Source organism: Cervus elaphus, chromosome 10 (genome assembly GCF_910594005.1).
Source record: "Cervus elaphus chromosome 10, mCerEla1.1, whole genome shotgun sequence".
NCBI lineage: Eukaryota > Metazoa > Chordata > Mammalia > Artiodactyla > Cervidae > Cervus > Cervus elaphus.
The window spans coordinates 35,533,095-35,545,593 of NC_057824.1; the positions used below are offsets into that span (position 1 = coordinate 35,533,095).

General features: G+C 43.5%; 1 non-coding gene across 1 annotated transcript; it reads right to left on the bottom strand.

The window, feature by feature from the left end:
• Nucleotides 1–1,557: 1,557 nt before the first annotated feature.
• On the bottom strand, nucleotides 1,558–1,630 carry TRNAE-CUC. Its single transcript has one exon. It is a non-coding gene; the product is annotated as a tRNA-Glu (tRNA).
• Between the last annotated feature and the right edge of the window lie 10,869 nt (nucleotides 1,631–12,499).

Below are 12,499 nucleotides of genomic sequence, written 5' to 3' on the forward strand. Positions count from 1 at the left end.
GGCTGAAGAGGAACTCAGACCTTATTGTAGAAGTAAACAGCTTTCACTCCCATCACCACCATTACCAATATCCCTTTGCATCCACGATGGTCATGGGAGATTTTTTATGATCAGCTTAAGAAGGAGGTATGAAGCTTTGGGTTTGAGGCCATGAGGGGAGGCAGGAACAACAGGAGTGGTGAGAGGATGTCATGGCATCTGTATCTGCTGGACTCCACAGAACAGGTTTGTGCTCCCATCGTTAGAAGTGTAAAGAACATGTACTATACAATTGTTTATCAAAAATCTTTTCTTAGGAGGTGGGTGGCATATATAACACACATAAAGAAAAATTCTGAATTTCCCTGGTGTTCCAGTGGTGAAGAATCTGCGTTCCAATTCAGGGGAAACGAGTTTGATCTCGGTTCACAAACTAAGATCCCTCATGCTGCAGGGCAACGAAGACACCACAACCACTAAGTCCGCATGCCGCAACAAACAAAGACCCAACGCAGCAAAAAAGAAAGAAAGAAAAATTCATAAAACGTAAATGGACAGCAAGAAGAATTGCTATAAAACAGACACTCGTGGGGCTTCCCTGGTGGCTCAATGGTAAAGAATCTGCCTGCAATGCAGGAGATGCGGGTTTGAGCTCTGGCTTGGGAAGATCCTCTGGAGAAGAAAATATCAACCCATTCCAGTATTCTTGCTGGGAAAATCCCATGGACAGAGGAGCCTGGAAGGCTACAGTTCATAGGGTTGCAAAGAGTCAGACATGACTAGCAACTGAGCATCCATGCATCCAAACACTTGTATAAATAACCACCACCTAGATCAAGAACTAGGACAATCAGCCCTCTAAGAGCCAGCCCCCTCATACTTCTTTACTTTTGAAACCTTTCCTTCCTACCTTCCAAAAGGAAACCATGTTTCTGAGTTTTTGGTAATCACCCCTTTTGCTTTTCTTTGCAATTTTATCACCTTAGAATGAATCTCTGAATCAAATGTCATTTGATTTTGCTTGTTTTGAGCTTTATGTAGATTTATTGAAAATACTTTTTTTGTGAGTGTTTTCTTTCACTTCACTTCATGTTTGCGAACTGCATGCATGCTATTGTGTGGCGTGCATTCTCACTGTTCTTTGGCATCCCATCCATTGTGTGAATTAACCACACCTTCTACTGTTGAAGGACAGTTGGGTTGTTTCCAATGTTTACAAAGATGCTGTCTGTAGGACTGTTTTCTATGAGAGCCTTTGTGACTGTTGGGGAATCAAGCCATTGCAGTGATGCAGCGATGGGAAGGGCCGCTCGTGTGCAGAATCCACTCTCTGTGGGGCCCCGAGACCTCTCTGCATTGAGAGCACTGGGAGGTGGCACTTCAACGCCAGCACATTCTCACAAGGGACACTGTCAGCTGGGGTTTCTTGATGTGGCTTCTTGCATCTCAGTCTGAAGCAGAGAGAAAGAACTTGGCAACTTCTGTGTTTTCAGACTGCAGTGGAACACTGGTGTGTGAGTGCAGATGAAGTTGCTTTTTTTTTTTTCCTGCCATGCTGCATGACTTGTGGGATCTTAGTTCCCTGACCAGGTATTGAACCTGGACCCTCTGCAGTGAGAGTAGAGAGTCCTAACCACTGGACTGCCAGGGAGTTTTCTAGATGAGGTTTCTCTTTGGATATAGGAATGGGGTGCAGGTGATAGGCTGAGAGGTATTGTTATTTGGGTTTAAGTGTAAATGTCTATATATTGAATCCACTGTAGCCTAGTTCTGCCACAACTGTTGACTAGAGAGGAAGGGGCTCTTGTCAGACCACCTGGGTGGGTGAGTGTGTTACTCGCTGGGTCTCTGATGGGTTTTTGTTGGTGGCAGTGGGGTAGAAGGGCCTGCCCCCTTCCCACTGACTAAGCATACAGCTGATACAGATCATCAAGATGACACTGGAATGAAACACTCACATCTGTGCAGATCAGCAATGACAGATGGTGATTTTGCAGGGTCTGGAAGAATTGCCCTTTGTGAGAGAACCAGGTCTGGCCCCATGCATTGTGTAAATGAAGCAGAGTTTCTTTTCTTGCCTCTCTCTGTTTCAGTGAAGATCATCTTCCAGAAGCTCCCAGTATCCTCGTTTCATAGATGCAATTATGTGATCCAAACTGATTAAATGCTTATGTGTCAGGCACTGGTTGAAGTACTTTTTATGCATGTGCATTTACATCTCAAGCATCACTCTGGGTGTGGAAATGTATATCGGTCAGCTTTTGCTGTGTAACAATCCCTCCTCCCCCAAAGGTAGTGTCTGAAGATAACAAACATTTCTCACATTACTATGGGCTTGTTGGGGGTTTATTCTGACCTGGGCTGGCTTGGCTGGAGCTGGATAGTCTAGGAAAGCCTCACTCACATATCTGGCAGTTGGCCTGATGTCAGCTTGGGTAACAGTCACATGTCTCTCATCAATTAGCCCACACTTGTTCACATGGTGGTGGAAAGGTTCTTAACAGCAAGAGAGAGTAAGCCCTAATATGCAAGCACATCGCCAGCTTCTGCTTGCATTGCATTTGCTGCTGTCCTATTGGTCAAGGCAAGTCACACAACTAAAATTAGATTATGGAAGAAACCTTCTCAAGTTATGGTAATCAATTCACTCTAGACTCTTATCATCCCCATTTTGCTGAGGAGGAAACTGATGCTTAGAGAAGTTAAGGAACTCACCCCAGCTCACACAGCTCCTATTGGAAAGAGCTCAGCTTCAAATCCATGTCTATCTGCTGGTTAAACTGGTACCACAACTTCTATTTGTATTGCCTCCTTCCTCAGACCTGAGCACTTGTGTCCCCGTGCACCAGCTCCAGAGAGGAGAGATGAACTCAGTTAACCAGCCTCCCCCAAAGGGCCACTCAGCCATAGAGCCTGGCAGTTGCCTTTGCAGCCAACCGGCCTTAGCATCCTCTGCATCTCTGAAGAAAAAGTCCTCATGAATTCAGGTATTGCACTGGATTCTCTCCCCTGGATTAGTCTTGGGTGATCACATTCCATAGAATGTAGGAAATAGATGGAAAGAATAAAGATGGCGGTAGAAATGGGCCATTACGCTGCACATAAATGTACTAGCTCAATGGGTAACCATTAAACACCCGCTGTGTCTGAGCTAGATCCTGGTTGCTCAGGAGAAGTGCAGACAGGGGAACGGTTATTCTCTAAAGCACTGTTTTTCAACAATGTGTGTTAAGGTAACGTGTTGACATGATGGTGCTGTTAGGTAGTCAGAGCAGAAAAAACGGGGAGTCCAAAACGGTGGTTAGAAAGCAGATGAAAAAGAGAACAAAGGAAGAGTCCAAGGACTGCAGTGGGAACCTCTGGTGGGAAAAAAGTGCCCCCTTCTTGATCAATGGCAGCTATTGATGGGCCCACATGGGGTCTCATTGATAAGATGGCTCATTATGTTGATCCTGCAAACAAAGAATAAATCACAGTGATCTGTGAGACTGACCAAACTCCCCAAATGGCATCCTGTTATCTCACTGGTGCCTATCTTCTCAAAGCTGCGAGGCCACCAGATTCCAGACCTCTGGCTATGTGACCATCCTGCCAGAGGATTTTTCATTGGTGGGGTATAAGAAGGACTCCATCAGAAAGCGAGGACGCTGGTTCTCCTTAAGGGCCAGTCACCCTCTCTTTTCCCTCTAATACATTTCCCTTTTCTTGCCTGACTGCCCAATTCGCTCTCTTTTTCTCTGCACTTGCCTTACAGATATGAGCCCTATTTTACATGTGTAAGAACCAATCAGGTTCCAATGGGGAGGAGACAAAAAGTATAAAAAAGGGAAGCCAAGACAGGTTGAGGCCACTCCTTCGGGGCGGTCTTCCCTCACTTCTCCTGGGTGTACTATCTGCTGTCTGCTTAATAAACTCTTGGGCTGTAACTGAGCCGTAACACTGGTACATCATTTCAAAGCTCTGCTGCGATGAGACCAAACCAAGGGAAAGGAATGCACACACCCGACAGTGTTAAAGACAAGAGTCCCCAAATGAAGTCTCCTGTGCGACGCTATGGACCTTAGCCCCCTATGTTCCTCTGTCCCTGGGATTCTCCAGGCAAGAATACTGGAGTGGATTGCCATTTCTTTCTCCAATACCAAGCCCCATATCAACCAAACCAAGACTTAATTGTAGGTTTGACTCTCCCAGAAACGGAATCTTACACCAATCAGTCAGAAATTGCCTGATCAGTATTAATTAGGTGGCCCGACAGACCCCTGACATCCCCTGTAAGGATAATAACCTTGATCTACTTTTTACCTGGTGCAGCTTCCTGATTCCTGCTCCCTTCTGCCCACAAAATTGCCTTGTCTATTCTTTGGAGCTCCTTTCTATCTGCTAGACTGAATACTGCTTGATTCATGATTTGTTGAGTTGAATTTTATTTTTTAACAATAGATATCAAGACTAAGATGAAAGACTCTTAGACCTGGAAGCTACAAGACAGTAAGATCTTAAGATTCAGGAGAGATGGGAGAAGCAGGACATCTTTTCATAATACTGCCAGTGCAGACAGCCTCTTATTAGGTTGTCAGAACCTGTACTGAGGCGGGAGATAGATGGGTCCCAGACTGAGCAGCTGGGGTTTCTCCCTTGTGGACATATGCTCCAAAATAGCAGGAGAGAGGAGCTTAGCCCTGCCCAGATAAGAGATAAAAGACCACTTATACCTTATTCTCAAAGTCAAGGAGGCCTTACCCACTACTCATGCGCAGAAAGGCTCCTTGGTGATCAGAAAGGAAGAGGGCATCCCCTCGTAGTAAGTGATGTCAAACTATCCATAAGCCTCATCGCTGGATACCATCTTGGCTAAGAGATGTGTGCACACACAGGGGAGGACCTTGAGATAAACCTAATACAAACTCAGATCCAGGAAAAGTGAGATGATTGGCCAGAGGAAACCCAGAAGAAATGCACCATAAAAGTGATTCAAACTACCACGAGGGTGTGACTCTCTGATCCACCCATGTATCCATCCACATGTATTCTTTTTTCCACCCCAGATCAGTTACGACTTCTATGCATATTTGAGCCCACCATCTCTTTTTAAATTTAAGGTCTACTCCAAAAGGACATGTTTTTGATGACTCCGGGAAAATGGGGTGAGCAGGCAGGTTTGGGGTAAGGATTGGAAGGATAAAATATCTCCAAACTCCGTATTAGATTTGCAATCAAGCTGAAATTCTCAGTCTCCCAGGGCTTGTTATTTGTAAGAAACCAACGAAAAAAGTTATTTGTAAGAAACAAAGACCTAGATTTGCATTTGAATGTGGTGCCAATCAGTGCTCATTAGCGGAAATACAGTGCGGCACCATTAGCAGGAAGGTAGCTTTGGCAATCGCTCATTAGTTTTGTAGATTCCAATAAGTATTCTAAGGGATGCTTGGTGTCTGATGAGATCCAGAGGCCACAATCATTTCCCACCGTTTCTCCCCAGGGAAAGGCAATGTTCAGCAGGGATAACTATAGTCTCCTTTTCTTCCTTTTCACTCACACATGCCTCAGACTCCCCTGTATTTCTAGGGGCTGTAGGAGGTCAAAACTTTGAAGAACTGTAGGCCTAGAGAATCCGGTGGACAGAGGAGCCTGGTGGGCTGCTGTCCATAGGGTCACACAGATTTGGACTCAACTGAAGCGATGTAGCAGCCACAGCAGGAATTTCTTGGTTAGGACATTACTTATGAAATAATTGAGAAGTCAGGAGAGAATCTGTTTATCACACACACTCCCTTTGTTGAAAAGAAGGACTCCTGATGGGCTGAGGGCAGAAAGGAAACATACAATGGGGCCACCACTTTGTGGACGATCCCCGGATGAGACTCTCAAAGGAGAGCAGACCTCTTTGCCTGAAGGGCTGGAGAAATGGGGCCAGGCATAACTTCGGCCTGCAAGAAAAGTAAGCAGCTTTTGTTGAGAAAGAGCTCTCTGCAGGAGACCCTTTTGTCTTGTCGCTAACCTGAAACCAGGCAGCCCCATGCTCTAGCCACCTCTGGTCCTGGCACACCTCTCAAATCTCTTGACCACATACTACCTTGCTTAACCCGTTGGTCCTTTCTGTAGATCAAAGAAGTAAAAATGAAGAATGAGTTCTTCACAGATAAGCAGATCTCTCCCCTAGCTCCCCTTTCAGTAATCGTGGGAACAAACTGTGAACAAGATGGCATCTAAAGAAAAATCATAAATTGCCAAACCTGCACGCTGGCCCGCACAAAGTGGGGATGACCGTGACTCTAATTGCCTCCCTTCACCCCATCTCAATGATTAACTGAGACTACCTCCCTTTTCCCCCTGAAACGCTTTTATCTCTGAGCAGAATCTTTGGAGAAGGTTTTTGGGGACTCTGAGTCCACCATCTCCCAGGATTGCTGGCATTCTGATTGAAAGCATCTTTCTACCAGCACCGCTCTCTCTCTCCCTCTCTCTTTCATATTGATTTTCAAGCAGCAAACAGCCAGACCTCATTGGGCAACAGACTTGAGAGCTTAACCAGGTCTCAGGAGCTCATTTAACTAAGGGAAACTTCTTAGCCTCTAGGCGTTAAGGGACCTCCTAGGACAATAGCAAGCACATAGGAGCTCAATAAGACAGTGGCTTTAAACCCAAATGTTAGAATTACATGAGCTTCGGTTCAAGCTCCAGCCAATCCACCAGTCTCCTATGGTGATTCTTGGGCACACTGATGTTTGAGAACTGCTGAGCTGGCCTGTCCTGCTTCTGACAGTTCGTGCTCAACCCCAGGCACTTGTACTTGAAGAGGGTGACTCCCAAGGTGTGGGCCACTCCTGTAAACAAAGTGTAATGAAAATTTAATTTTCCCTAGACAGCAAGCATTGTTCCTCTTTTGTAATAGAACTTGCTTTTTAAATTTTTCATCTTTCAACTACCATCTGTACTCCATGGGATCTTGTTCTTCAGGGGAGGTGGTCTCTGCCCCCAGGAAGTAGCATTATTGGTCTAAACAAACCATGTTTTCCTATTCCTTCTGCTTAGGATGGGCTTAGGGGTGGGGACATGAGACATTTCTGGCCAATGAGACATGAGTGGAGACTGTGCTGGGGCTCCTGGCAGAGGTTTTCCTTGTTGATCAAGAGGAGGCAAAGAGGGACTAAACAAACCCTCTCCTGACTCTGGGTACCATTGTGAGAAAATGTTGCCTGGAGCTTGGGCAGCCATACTGAGGTCATGAGGAGGCCCCTAGGTCAAGGATGGTAGAAAGGAACAGCAGAAAGAATCTGGGCTTTACGGACAATACAGAACTGCTGAATCCATCAGCTCTGCAGTCATCACTTTTTTATGTGAGATAATTACATTCCCTCAAAGTTTAAAGACAGATCCATTGGTAGGTTTCCTGTTGCTGAAAGTTTCATAAAAAGAGAGATGGAGGTGTAACTCTGGAGGCCTGAGAAAGTTCTGAGAGAAGGAGACCCTGAGGCCAAAACAGCAAGTCTAGGATCTGGACTGTATCTCTACAGCGGCATGACCTTTATACCACAGTGTAGGGGCTAAAATGGAATCAGAGTGCCTGGGTTCAGAGTCCAGGTCCACCACTTAACTAACTATGTCACCTTGGGCAAGTTGCTTAACCTCAGTTTCCTCATCTGTAAAACAGGATCATAATAGTACTACATAATAGGATTTAAAAAGCTTAAATTAGTAATCTGAAGTACCTAGCCCATGCTAAGTACTACACAAATATTAATTATGAGGCGAGGAATATTTAACAATCACTTTTGTTTTTCCCTTTATATGTTACAATTTACCTTTGTTAAAAAAATAAACTTTTCATTTTGAGATAATTATAGATTTATATGCAGTTGTAAGTAAAAATATAGAGAGATTCCATGCACTATGTACCCTGTTTCTCCTGATGGTAATATTTTGCAACAGTCTCATACAACGTCACAGTCAGAATATTGCCATAGCTACAGTGAGGAAACAGACATTCCCATCACCACAAAGATTTCTCTTTTTACCCTTTTATAACCATGTCTACTTTCTCCTTACCTCCACCCCCTTCTTAATCTCTAGCAACTACTAGTCTGTTCTCCATTTCTATGATTTTATCATTTTAAGAATGCCATATACATGGAATCATTTAATAGGTGGAGTTTAGCTTCCCTGGTGGCTCAGAAGGTAAAGCGTCTGCCTGCAATGCAGGAGACCTGGGTTCGATCCCTGGTTCGGGAAGATCCCCTGGAGAAGGAAATAGCTACCCACTCCAGTGTTCTTGCCTGGAGAATCCCATGGATGGAGCAGCCTGGCTGGCTACAGTCTGTGGGGCTGCAAAGAGTTGGACATGACTGAGCGACCGTGGACTTTGGGGTTTGGCGTTTTTTCACTCGGCATTGTTCTCTGGAGATTCATACGGGTTGTTGAATGTATCAAGATTTGTTCCTTTTTACAGCTGAATGGTATTCCATGACGTGGGTATTCCATGGTTTGTTTAGCCATTTATCTAGTGAAAGACATTTGGGTTATTTCCAGTTTGGGGCTATTACGAATAAATCTGCTGTAAATGTTCATGTAGAGATATTTGTGTGAACATAAATTTTCATTTCTCTGGGATGAATGCCCAAGACCACAATTGCTGGGGTCGTATGGCAGTTGCATTTTTAGTTTTTTAAAGTAACTGCCAAATTGTTTTCCAGAATGGCTATAACATTTTACATTCTCACTAGTGATGTATGTTTCATCTTTGGCAACATTTGGTGTTGTCATTATTTTTCATTTTAGTTATTTTGATAAGTGTGAGGTGATGTCTTACTATGGTTTTAATTTACATTTCCCTCTTTCCATGTTCCTATTTGCCATCTGTATCTCCTCTTCAGTAAAAAGTCTCTGTGTATCTTTTGCCCATTTTCTAATTGGATTGTTTGTGGGTTTTGTTGTTGCTGAGTTTTAAGAGTTCTTTATGTGTTTTAATATTTATTTACTTACTTATGGCTGTCCTGGGTCTTCGCTGACGCATGGGCTTTTCTCTAGCTGTGGTGTGCAGGCTTCTCACAGCAGTGGCTTCTTTCATTGCAGGGCACGGGCTCTAGGGCAAGTGGGCTCAGTAGTTGTGGCTTTCTGGGCTCTGGAGCACAAGCTCAGTAGTTGAGGTGCATGGGCTTAGTTGCTCCGTGGCATGTGGGATCTTCCAGGATCAGGGATCAAACCATGTCTCCTGCATTGGCAGGCAGATTCTTTACCAGGGAAGCCCAAGAGCTCTTTATGTATTTTAGATACTCATCTTTTGGTGGATATGTGTTTGCAAATATTTTCTCTTGTCTATAATCTGTCTTTTCATCCTCTTAACAAAGTCTTAAAATCTTACTCAAATATTTCAGAGGCAGATAGTTTTTGAAGGAGAAAGGAGGAAGCAGGAGCTTAGATAGCTTAGGCATCAGATAAGCATTAATTAATTAGTTAAGTAAGATAAGGTATTAATAAGCACTTAATGAATTATATGTTTTCATAATAATAAATGCGAGCTAATAAATAAATAAATGAAATAATAAATTTTTATTTCATAAAAATAAATAAATAATAAATGTGAACACGGGGTAGAAAGGGAGAGTGGAGTGAAAGAAGGCATTTATGACCCTCATGACCCACCCCACCCTGGCCCTCATGACCCAGAATTGAGAATTATCCTTAGCGAAAGCTCCCATTTGAGAGAATTAAGAGAAACTGAGGCAAGAGGTAGATGAGACTCCCCCCAGGGTAGATCCTCCAAGACGAGAAAGGGACAGTTGAAGCGGGAGTCTGGGCCCTGCCCAGAAAGGAAATGAGACCAAACAGTTGTCATTCATGAAGTCAGGAGATCTCCTGGACCACACAAGGGCAGAAAGGCTCCTTGAAGGTCAAAAGGCAAGTGATGCTAAGTGATACTAACTACCTATAGGCCTCTTTGGTAGAATTCATCTTGGCTAACAAATACATGGGCACATATGGGAGGATCCTGAGATACACCAAATATGGACTTTGAACCAGGGAAATTCAAATGATTGGCCAAAAGAAACCAGGAAGAAATGCCCCATCTAAGGTGATTTAAACTTCCACAGGGCATGGCTCTTTCTCAGTCCATGTGTGTGTCTATCCATACGCACTGAACTTTTCTTTCCTCCTATTAGTAACAAACACTTTACTTGTTTCACTACTTTCCATCTTTTGGGGATTCTTTCTCTGCAAAGCCAAAGAGCCCAGGGCCTTGTCACTGACCGCTTGTGTAGTGGCTAGGATTTTTTGCTCTCACTGCTGTGACCCAGCCTTAAGTTCTGGCTGGGAACCAAAAGCTTGCTTCAAGCTGCTGCAAGCTGAGGTCCCCCGAGAACAAAATTATTTCTGGAGAACCATCTTTAGGCGGCAGCCAAGAAGAGGGAAGAAAGAAACAGGGGCCTGAGGCAGGGCCTAAACTGTAGGATGGGGAAAACCACTAGAGAAGAGCATGCGGTTTCCCTCAGCACTCAACAATAAGGACATTTAAGATCTCAGATAAGAATTACAGAAGTAGACAGCTTTGGGTCTGTTTAGAGAAGCAACCATCAAGGTGGCTTGACCAGTTGCCAGGAGTCAAGGTGGAAAAATGATCATGCAGACTGTTTCTCATATTCACCCAGTGCAAGGGCTTCTGGGTCAAAGAAAGACAGGAGAGACTCTGGAACATTTGGAAAGGAAAATTTAAAAGTTTAAATAGGGCCAGTGGAACTAGCAGGAAGAAGGAAATGTTGAGAAAGATCTAACGACTTGAGAGATCATCACCGCAAATTCAAAAATGTAGCTTTGAAGCCAAATCTAGCCTCCATACCCCAACACTGAATTAAACCTTGGAGACAGAGTTTTGGGTGAAGTAGAAACGAACAGCTTTAGTGCTTTGCCAGGCAGAAAAGGACACAAAAGGCTAATGCCCTAAATACTGTGTGTCCTAACTTGCAAGGGGTAGTGAGGAATCTGAGAGCGTTCAAGGAGCAGGATATGGTCAGCTCATGGACATTCTTCGGACTGGTTGGTGGTGAGGTATACGGGAGTGAGCATCATCACCAATTTGGTTCCAAGTGGTCTGGGGTCTACCTGCTTGTGGGCAGGTTAACTTCCTCCTTAGCCGTTAACTTCTCCTACCTGGTGGGGCTTTCAGGATCTACAGAGCAGCTCAAAGACGGCACTGGAGGTGTGCCTTGATGAGGAGCCGGGACCCTGCCCCAGGACTGACTATTGCTTCTCACGACTGCTTGTTCTTCCCTTGTCTTACAGACCCTCTCTTCCCCAATTAACAACTGCTTGAACCTTCCAGGAACTTGGGGAAGGCCACAGAGGCTGAATGAAGCCTATTTCCTATAATCAAAGAAATAGGGGACCCAGAAAGGGTTTTGTGCTTAGGAGTCCCACAGGGTCCTGCTTGGTATCAGCTTCTCAGACATGATGTTGGAGCTGGCTCTTTCTCTCTGGAAAATGAGGGTTTCTGTAGAGTAGGGAGGGTGATCATTTGCCTGGATAGTAAGTCCTTCTAAAGGGGAAATAATGTTACTAAAATGTCGTTTAATCTCTCACTCTTGTTTTACTTCCAATGACTTTTTTCCCCCTTCTTGTAAAAATAAGGCATATTCCTTAAAAAAAAAAAAAAAAAAAAAAAGAAAGACATGGAAACTATTAACAAACAAAAAAGGAAGGATAAAAAAATCATAATTCTGCTACACTGCAAAACTACTCTTTTATATTGGTTACATTGTATTTGTATTCCATTATATTTTATATTATATTTGCATTACATTACAATATACTTGTATTAATTTCACATTATTTTAAAAAATGCTACAAAATTTGAAGTTTTTATCCTGCTTTTTATTTTTCCCTTTCCATTATATTGTGAATAGTTTTCCTTGTTAGTGTGGGTTTCTGGTGAAAGTAGTTTTTAATGCTGCTTAATAATGGATCAAGTGGCTGTATGGTAATTTCCTGAATAAATCTTTCCCATTCGTTGGACAGTTGAGCTTGTTTCCATTTGGAGCTATTAAATGGATGATTTGGTGAGAACTGCAATGAGAATACCCACAGTCACTATTCAAACGAGCACTGACCAGGCTGAGAGGTTTACAGTTCACATTTATTGGATCCTCACAGCAACCCAACCAGGCAGAAGCCACTGTGGTTTATTCCACTTTTTATTATTAAACTATAAAAATAAAATAAAGCAATTCAAGCAGAACTAAAAGGACTAATGGGAAGGCTCACTCCCTCCTTCCCCTCCCATCAACCTCGATTATCCCCCTCCTCAGAGATAACGCAGTGTATTTCTTAAGCATCCTTCCAGAAATTTTCTGTTCATATCCAAACACACAACCCATAGCATACATTTTACTGTGAAACTTTCTACCTATCTGAGTGAAATATCTCAACATCTTTCTATGTTTAGATATATCGATCTGTGAACCAGCCACAATTATTTTCATTTTCATTTTACACTTGAAGAAGCTAAGGCCTAGGAGGTAAAGAAACATGC